The 9,904-nt window shown below is 41.8% G+C and overlaps 1 long non-coding RNA gene across 3 annotated transcripts in view; it reads left to right on the forward strand.

The window, feature by feature from the left end:
• The window catches only part of Gm33782, a 53,447-nt gene extending 47,669 nt beyond the window's left edge, over positions 1-5,778 (forward strand). For all 3 annotated transcript variants that reach the window (XR_871976.2, XR_871978.2, XR_871977.2), the window contains exons 3-4: positions 2,078-2,150; positions 5,264-5,778. This is a non-coding gene — a long non-coding RNA (predicted gene, 33782). The remainder of the gene's footprint in view (positions 1-2,077; positions 2,151-5,263) is intronic.
• Positions 5,779-9,904: the final 4,126 nt, after the last annotated feature.

The raw sequence follows: 9,904 nt of genomic DNA on the forward strand, positions 1-9,904 counted from the left end.
CCTTCCAGAGGACATTGGTCTCAGATCCTTCCCTGGATGCCTGGGGTGACTGAACACTCAGAGCTGGTCAATCTGGACCTTTTCATTCCTTTGCCTTAGGAAGGCCACCTGGCCCTGGTCAGTCTAGTGAGACACAGAGCTAGTACTTTAACACAATGCTAGACCTCCTCATTCCTCGAATATCAATATCTGATTTGTGTCTAAATCCAATGGCATGGAAGGCATGTTCAAGAGACTGCTAGTTCTCTAATGGCACCCAGTCTGTGGATCTAGTTGGTTTGATGCTAGTTTTGGCCACAGCTTTCTCAATTCTCTGAATCCATAATTCTTTGTGATTTGGTTTGAGCTTATATTGCTTACATCTGAGTAAGTTCTGATTAAACAGAAAGAGAAGACCACAGGCCTGTTAGGCAGGAAGTGAGTCTAAGCAGAAGAGTGTGGTGAGAAATGTGAAGGCAAGCAGTGGCTTGAGATTTACAAGAATGTGTGTGTTGGGACAACATTAGAAGGAGGAAAAGATGCCAACTTAAGCCAGATCCTAAGGGTAAGGCCAACTTGCTCTGTAGGCTTTTGATTTTTTGCATAGAGACTCCAAGGTCACCATGTAGCTTGAGAGAATCCACCGAGGACCACACAACTTAATCCTGCCTAGAGAGAAATAAGACAAACAGAAGTATCAGGAAGTAATCCTCTGAGGCCACCTTTTAAGGGCAATGTCATCAAATGAAAAGACTGAAAGATGTGTGCTACTTTATTACATGGAACTATTGACAAAGCATCTTACTCTTTCTGGACTTGTTTTCCTTCTTGGTGATGTAGAGAAAATGTCTATCATTCAGTCCCATAGCAGTTCTATGAGGTGGCTATTAATAGTTGTAGATCGTAATAATGTTATATTTCTGCTATACCATACTGCAGGCCACTAGCAGCCTAGCCACTTATGTTAGTTAGATTCAAGCAGGAGCTGTCATTTATCGGTGCACAAAGGATCCGCCTTTGTGGAGGTGGCGCTTTTCTCACCCACCAACTCAGTGTGAGAAAACACAGAAAGGTAAAAGAACAGCTGACAAGGCAATTTTCTAAATTGCCTCGTTATAGTGAGAAAATATATTTTAGAGTGTCGCCTCCAGATAATATTCAATTACATACTTTACTAAGTTTAGAAAATAGACACAGCCACCAAGTTTGATAGCAGAACTTTCTGAATTGGGGCATTTGTTAATAAGTGAACAATGTGAGCTTTCTTGTATATCATTCTACATTCCCAAACAAGCCTGGAAGATGGTTCTTAAATCCACCATTCTACAGGTAAGAACATTGGGGAGTCACAAAGATGGAGTCCTTTGTTCTTGGTCATATAACCAGTGAGTTTAACAGTGACATTGAAATACAAGTCTATCTAAAGATGAGTTCTGAATTTTCTCCTTAAAGAGAACTTGGGCACATCAGGCATGGAAAGCAATTTCATGGTAAAATATGGCTTCTCAAACTTTAAAGTGCATGCAGGTCCCCAAAGGCTGCTTAAATTAGATCTGACTCAGTAAGGCAAGGGCAGGGCCTAAGATGCTACATGGAAGAAGCTCTTAGGTGCTGCTGCTCATCTGAGGACCACATTTTGAAGTAGTAGACTGCTAAGACTCCGCTATAATGATTAAACCTTAGGCTTCAATTCTTAACATCCTGTCTCAATTCTATATTTTTCTAATAGTTTTAATCTTTTCTATTCTCTTCATTTCTCATTACCTGAAGAAAGTACAGCAGGCTAGGTGACGTGTGCTCTTATTAGCATTTTTGGTTGTTTTATTATGGCTTTAAGTGACATTTTAAATTAGGTTTAAATTAAATTAGGATTAAAAAATAAGTATGATTTTTATTTTATTTTTTTGCATCTGTGGAATGTGAATACTGAAAGAAGACTTAGAATTTCTTTCTTTTTTTTCCTCCTCTAATCTCTCTTTTTCTCTCTCTCATGTAGTTACAAAATCATTTTAATTCTACAGTGTTGCATTGCAGAGTTTTCTCTTTCCCTTTATGAAATGACCCCTCTATCTCTTTTTTCATTTCTTTGGCCTTTTAGCTGGAGAGCAGCGGCACCTCTGATTTAGCCATAGTCAAAGTTGGGAAAGACAGCATCATGTTAATGTACCCAGGTAAGACTGCTCCAGTGAATAACTCAGGGTGACAGAAAGTTTTAACTCAGCCATCAGGAGCTTTAGTTTCCTTCCTGTAAAGTGGGACAGTCCTACAATAGACGCTTAGGTTATTTATGAAAAATTGTTTGTTTGTTTGTTTGTTTGTTTTTAAAGGAAACTGACAAAGATTTTAGCATATTGCTGTGAACAATGTCAGCTATACCATGATGGAGGACAGATGTCCCTGTGTGGCTATGAAGCAGCCTGAGTAACTTGAGAGGCTGGCACATATCCCACAGTTCCTCTATGTTCTGTGGCCAGTGTCCTGGCCCTCAACTGCTTGCCAAGGCAACTGCTCTGTAATGTTCACTTATGCATGCACCACGGTGTAGCCTGTTATGTTTGCTACCCTATTTTAAGCTCTGGGAAGGGGCCTTACTACCAGCCCCTACCCATGTGCACACACACACACACACACACACACAACCAATTAATCTTAAAATGTCTTTGCTAACTCAATGACTGGGCACTCCTAAACCTCCACTGCCACCCCAGACATAATCAGATAGAGTGGCCATTGGCCACTCTACTGGAAACCTCATTTGGCTGGTTGACTTCATCCCCTGCAGCTACTACCTCATTCTCCTCCCCAAGTTCTCCTGGATCTGCTAGCTTGCTTGGGGGGATGCAGAAGTCCCACCTATTTCACCCAGTTCATTGGCCACTAGCATCTTTATTGATGGATCAAGAACCAATTGGAGAACAGGACCTTAGCATCAAAACCACCCCTATACCACTGGCAGTAGCCACTCAGCCTTTCAGGTTAGACCCAAGCTGTCTGCATGCAGGTCCATAATAACTTCCATTGACCTGAGACCTTCATTTGATTCTAGAGTCTCTTGATTAAAGTCGCCCTGCCATTTATTATCCAAACTAAGACATTTCTGAGAATAAGGGAGGTGTGTTCATAATTGCAGTGAGCTTGTCAGGCTAATCGAGGACTATTCCCTGCCGATCTGGACATGCAGGCAGGTCTTCCTGGGTCATCCTTGACTCTGACATGTCTTTTGCTGTTTTTTTTAGAAAATTCATGTTTAAAATTTTATACCTGTGTAATGTGGTTTGATCAAATTAAGCCCCGTTCTCTCATCATATCACATTCTTCACACAGAAGTTGTATGTTCTAGTTCCAGTTTGCCCTTTTTTTGTCTTTTTATTCTAGTCAAGTTCTCAATAGTCTGAATTCTGCCCACACACACTGGATGGAAGCAGGTGGTTTCTTGTTGATTCTGTTGTTGTTTTTCTCAGTTTACCAAGTCAAGTGTTGTTTTCTTCTAACACCTGCCCCCAAACCCTTTATATTTTACCAGATTTCTGGAACTCTCAAATCAATGTGATACACACACACACACACACACACACACACACACACACACCAATCAGTGAGTACATTGTTCCCTGATTGACAATACAGACTTAGAGATGGCTCATTCATTTGGTTTACAGCTTCTCAGTGGCTTCAGTCAGCATTCAAAGGTTCTGTTTTGAGCCAGGCATGGTGGCATGTGCTTGTGATTTGGAGTTAGAGGCAGGAATATCGATTGCTGAAAACTCAGGGTCAGCCTGGTCTACATAGTGAGTTTGAAGTCAGCCAGGATATACAGTCATGAGTCCCTGTGTCAAAATAAACAAATAAGAATTTGTTTGTTTACTTTTAGCTTGAATTTGAACCTCAACCAATATGCTGAGGTAGTAAGTTCCTTGGGCCTTAGTTCCAGAGAGTAGAAAATGTGAGGGTAGGTGACATTTTGCCTCAGATGAGAAGAGAGGGTGATATTTTTTCTTGGATGGAGACAGTTTTTTTTTCAGACTCCCAAACTATAACAGGAGAGAGACAGTATTATGGTAATATTTGTATATATCAAAACAGTGCCATAGAGAACAAAAATACTTGGGCAGACTTTATGGGAAGAGTAAAATGAAAGGAAATATAGCAAAAGCTTGTCAGGAGACATGAAGAAAAAGATGCAGTGTATGGGAGACCAGTACTCATAATAACAGTCCTAATGTTGTACCTATACCTGTGAATAAATTATATCGAAAGGCTGTTGATTAGGAGCCATTCAACAGGGCCTGAAGGCATGGCTCAGTGAATTAAGTGTTTGCTGGGTAGGTATGAGGACTAGAGTTCAGATCCCCAGACCTCATGCAAAAGCCAGATGCGGTGATGTATCTGCATAATCAGTGGTGAACAAGACACTCGATCTCAAACAAGGCAGAGATGAGGACTGACATCCAAGGTTGTCCTCTGACCTCTACACACTAAGTATGGATCCCACAGACCCTCATTCACCCATCCACCAATCTGCACCCCACCCCAGCCCCCCAGCCCCCACCCCCACCCACCCACATACACACACACACACACACACACACACACACACACACACATATGAACATGATCACACACATACACCTTGGTGCACATTAGATTACAGATGAAAAACACCATGAGCTAAAGGGAACCATAGCAGATGTCTTATGTTCAGTATGCAGTGACTGCTTGGGACATCAAAATAAGTCTTCGTGTCAGCAAGGCTGACAAACAGCTGTCTTTGCTTCACTCACCAAATGGGACGCTTGCGTTTGTGTCTAACTCTACATCTTTGAAGCCTAACATCATAATCCCAACACATACGCCTCAATTATTTGGATGCATCTATATGGACTCAGCCTTACCTATCTCTCCTCCAATTTCCCATGGTTCAAACCAAATTCAAGAAGACAGATGCAAGTAAAGATCTTGTTTTCCTTTTAAAATTTCTGTGGCACACCTGAAGGAAACTTTAGGTTAAGAACCTACATCCTGGAATGTGTGGTTCATGAATTGGTGCCACCTGGGAGGTAACCATGTAGACAGACTCTCTGGCAGACAGGCAAATGGGGAGAAGAGTCATGCCTACATGATAAAGATAGTAAATTTCTAAGGTGGTAGCTTCTTCCTCACCCTCCTGACCTAAGATAAAAGGCTGGCCCTACTGATGGACTGTTTCACCGAGTTCTAGGTCACATCAGGACTTGTTTACAGAGCAGTTAAAGGCCAACCAGCCATTCTGCTTTTTTTTTTTCAGACTGATCAATTGTTAAATGAAGGAAGGAAGACTCTCCCCAGCCCATGAGAGAAGATGGAAAATTTGGACAGTCCCCTCTCTGCTTCGGGGTGGGCACTTTTTCTGCTGTGTGTTCTGCAGTATGTGAGGTTTTCCTACCCCAGTGAAAGTCTTTCTTCAACTTCTGATTCCTTCTCTGTTTGCCGTGTTCAAGATTTCTCCACTGCTTCCTGCTGGCCCTTTTTCTGCCTCTTTATTCTCTAACAGGCAGAGAAAACATGGGAACAGCAGTCTCTGATGTGCTGACTATGCCACTGTCCTGGTGTGAGAAGAACGTTCTATCGTTACACAGGTCAGGGGAGGCAAGGGCCACAGCTGCCTGTGTTTGCTTCTTTTAATTGGGTTGCTTTTGATTTCCAACTTATTTGACTTGGGTTCCAGATTTGTTTTCCCTGTGTGACACCGACTTGGATGCTATTAACAGGCCCATCTGTTTGCTTTGCTTAAATAAAATGTAAATTGGTTTTTGTTTTCAATTTCAGGTGCTTTTCTGGTGGTCTCTGCTGTTCACCATCTAAGGTGGTTGGGCCATGGTGGTGAATGTTTAGCTGCCAAGAGTAGAGGAATCTAACTATTTGGTCATTTTTCCTTAAATGCATGTGATTTTAGTATTTAAGGAAATTCTCAGTCTTTCATAGATTTTGATTTGCTGGTGGGTGATTTTTATTCCCTTTTTCTGCTACCCCATTCTTTCCTATCCAGGAGCCCCACACTCATTTGTATTCTTATAGTGTGTGTGTGTGTGTGTGTGTGTGTGTGACTCTGTGTGTATGTGTGTATATGAGTGACTGTGTGTGTGCTTATGTGTGTATGCGCATGTTTATATATGCGTGTATTGTCTTTATGTATGTGTGTTTATGTGTGTATATATGTGTTTATATGTGTGTGTCTGTGTGTATGTGTGAATATGAGTGATTGGGTGTGTTTATGTGTGCATGTATGTGTATGTGTATAAATATGTGTGTATATGCGCAAATCTACACAAATCCATCCTTCCTATGAACTGCGTATAATGGTGTGTATACAGTGGAGCTTTTCCAGAGAAAGAGAACCTCAGAGGGCTATGTGGGAGAAATTGTCTCATTATTACGGGGAGGAAATGTTTCCTGTCTGCAACTGGTAAGGGCACTTGGCTTATTTCAGTTCTGGCTTTCTAAAAGTCTCTTAGATCCATCATGGAAAATTAAGCATCAAGGTGTGGCTCACTCTGATATTTTCTGCATCTCCTCAAGTTTCGGGAGCATGCTCGTGAGAGGATATGCTGTCTTTTGTATTTAGGTAGCCATTCTTGGCGAATGCTTCTTCCTGCTCCCTGTAATTCACTTTTATTTTAGAAACTGAATCAGTATAGGAATGACGTTCCTGGAGCTACCATTCGGCGCAGTGTGAGAAGACTCTAAGGGCTCTGATGGGGACTGTGAAGCTGACAGATCGCAGATGTTTCATTCTCACGAAAACTTAACGATCGCCACCTATTTCTAGGTGGGAAGAAAACGTGAGAAGTGTGTTGACTTGGGAAATGTTGGGCCCTTGGTCCTGAGAGATGAGCACCTCTCTCTTAGGCTTGGGATGGGGTGAGACACAGTGCAATTAACCCGGGACTTGTACGATGCGTGTTTGCCCTTGTCCTAAGCAGTCTTTGCTTAATTATAGTTCATCGAAAGACATTAAATCATAGCTTTGCTATACATCATAAACAATTGCGAGGAACCATGGCAGTGCTATAAAATCATTTATAAGATCCAAACCTGGAGAATGGTGTTTAAAAGTTTTAAGGCCAAATTAAATAATGCACTAAAAAGGCCAACCAGGTGAAATGGAAACACATTCTATTACCCACGAATGAGTGTAATAAAATTTATCCCATAATAACTTATTTGTCCCACAGTCGTCATCTCTTAATTTCCCTAGCAGGGAAAACAATGAGGCAAGAGAAGTGGGAGTTTGATTAGAAACTCATGTTCTCACTAACTTGTTGGATCTGGCGACGGGGACTTCCTGTTTTGTTATAAGTTGGTCTCTAGTTCATGGTTGATGGGATGTGGTGCAAAATTGACTCAGTAAACATGTATCTAGGAGATAGAATCAAAATTCAGTATTGGATGGGCCCAACCCATAAGTGAGGAATTAGTAAAAAGAAAAGTTAAAACTGGATTAGAAACATCAAAATAATTAAAAAAAAAAATTAGGAACTTCTAGTGTTAGCCACCCAGACATGCTAAAATAGCTCACTCTCATCCACGTTTCTTAGTTGGCCATCAAATACTAAGACAGCAGGGGTTTCAGCCACGAAGAGTTACTGGTTTGGATGCAAAATTCTTCCGATGACATAGCTTACTTAATTCCCAGCGGATGTGTTGCTGAGGAGCGCCTACAACATCCTCACTTTCATACTTTCAAATCAGGTGGCCTAGGGGTAGCTGTGCACACACACACACACACACACACACATAACCTGCTAACAATTATTGCCACTTCAGTTTTGGTGACATTTCAGAGTTTGGCAGGTCCCCGCTCTCTTTTTTTTCAGCCAGACTAGGCTCACTGGTTTGCGTGGTGCCAATGGTCTTTGAACCCTGAAGACCTTTATCTTAAGGAAAATAACCATTTAGACTTGCCTAGTACACAAGGCCAGTCTTCCATTCCATTCCCGATGGCCTGTCTAGTGATCCCCTGAGGAAACAGAAGTTTTATGGTCTTTACATACTATATACCTACAGTGGCTGTATTTGGGACCCTGTGGGAGTAGGGAGGGGCCGTTTGTGAGTTCCTTAAAATAATGCCCATTTATTAAGAAGTTAAATTTCCTGAGTATGTATGTTTGCAGGAATCTTGCCTGTGAGATTCTTTTGTTTTTCATCGTTTTTTAATATTTTTATTACATATTTTCCTCAATTACATTTCCAATGCTATCCCAAAAGTCCCACATACCCTCCCCCCACTTCCCTACCCACCCATTCCCATTCTTTTCTCCCCCTTCTTCTCCCTTCCCTCTCTTCCAGCCATCCACTCATCCCCTGTTATTTATTTTTGTGTTTTGTTTTTTTCCTTTTCCTGAAAGAAAAGGAGCTCCTACCTCGCTCCCTATGAGAGCCTGGAACTCCTAGACTCAAGTAATCCCCCTGCCCTGGGCTCTCAATGCCTTGAGCTGTAGGCACATCTCACTACGCCTGGCTGCTAGGAGGTTTATTTTAAAGTGAGATGCATTTGTTGCTAAAGATTGCTCAAGTGTAGAGGAGGCAAGGAAACTGGCTGAGGAGAAGGTCACAGAGTTTTGGCAGAGTGCAGGATCCTCCTTGTATCTGAGGGAAGTGGAGCAGGCATTGTAAAAACAGATTTGACAAAACGGTGAGACAATTATTTATTGCTTCCCCCACAAAACAAATACACATTTAGTGAGAACAGCCTGCTCTAACTACTAAGAGCAGTATCTCCTGCTTTTCTCTGTTTGTCCTTCCTTACTTCTGCCAACTGACCTCTCTCTCTTCCCTCTGTCTCTCTCCCTCTCTCTGTTTCTGTCTCTATCTATTCCTCTGTCTCTTTCTGTTTCTCTGTCTCTCTATCTCTGTGTCTCTGTCTGACTGTCTCTGTCTCTCTGTCCCTCCCCATCCTTCTCTCATTCTCTCTGTCTCTCTTTTTCTATCTCTCTGTATATCTTTCTGTCTCTCTCTATCTCTGTCTCTGTATGACTGTCTCTATCTCTGGGTCTCTCCCCCTCTCCTTCTCTCTGTCTGTCTTTATCTCTCTGTGTATCTTCCTGTCTGTCTCTCTCTCTGTCTCTCTATCTCTCTCTCTGCCCCCGCCCCCCGTCTGTCTCTCCCTCTTCCTCTCCCCCACCCCCCTCCATCTCTCTCTTTCCTCATCTGCATGTCTCCAGTTACAGGTCAGTCCCTATCTCATGGTGCAGTCCTCTGCAGCATGCAATATTCTCTCTTTTCCTGATCCCTTGCGTTACCTGCTGTCCTTGCCAATGTCTTTGAGTCATGGAGATTCTAGCGCAGACTTCTCAGGTTGCATTTTCCATAAACATTCAGCTCCCTCCACTAGATCCTAAACACTTGAGACCCAGGAAGTGGACATATATTACTTTCTAATTCCTGGCAGAACTGGTGTTCAATACATATATGGCATTTTGAATTACACCGACTTCTCTGATTTCTTAGCCACATGTTTTTTTTTTTTTTAAATCATTCTTGCCCAATCAATGCTAACTTCATCAGTAAGTCCTTTCAATGAGTGAATGAGAAAAATAGAGGTAGTCTTCACAGGCAACCTATTCATTTGTGGAAAGCAAATTGTGAAATTAACTCTACTAATGAGCAACAAAAGCAACTAGTAAACTGACTCTAGTCTGGAAGATTACTTATAGTTCATTCAGAAAAAGACAATTATATTTTCACACACACACGCACACACACACACACACACACACACACACACACACAACAAATTGGATGAAAACAGATAGCCCTAACGCTATCCCCAAACAATAGAAGATTCCAGATAGACAAGATACACTTCAAATATTTAATAGAAAACATATTTGATAGAGACTTGAATCATGTGAATGCATGTTTGTTCAGACACTTGTGCTGCGATGTA

This window comes from Mus musculus, chromosome 10 (genome assembly GCF_000001635.26).
Source record: "Mus musculus strain C57BL/6J chromosome 10, GRCm38.p6 C57BL/6J".
NCBI classification, from domain to species: Eukaryota; Metazoa; Chordata; class Mammalia; order Rodentia; family Muridae; genus Mus; species Mus musculus.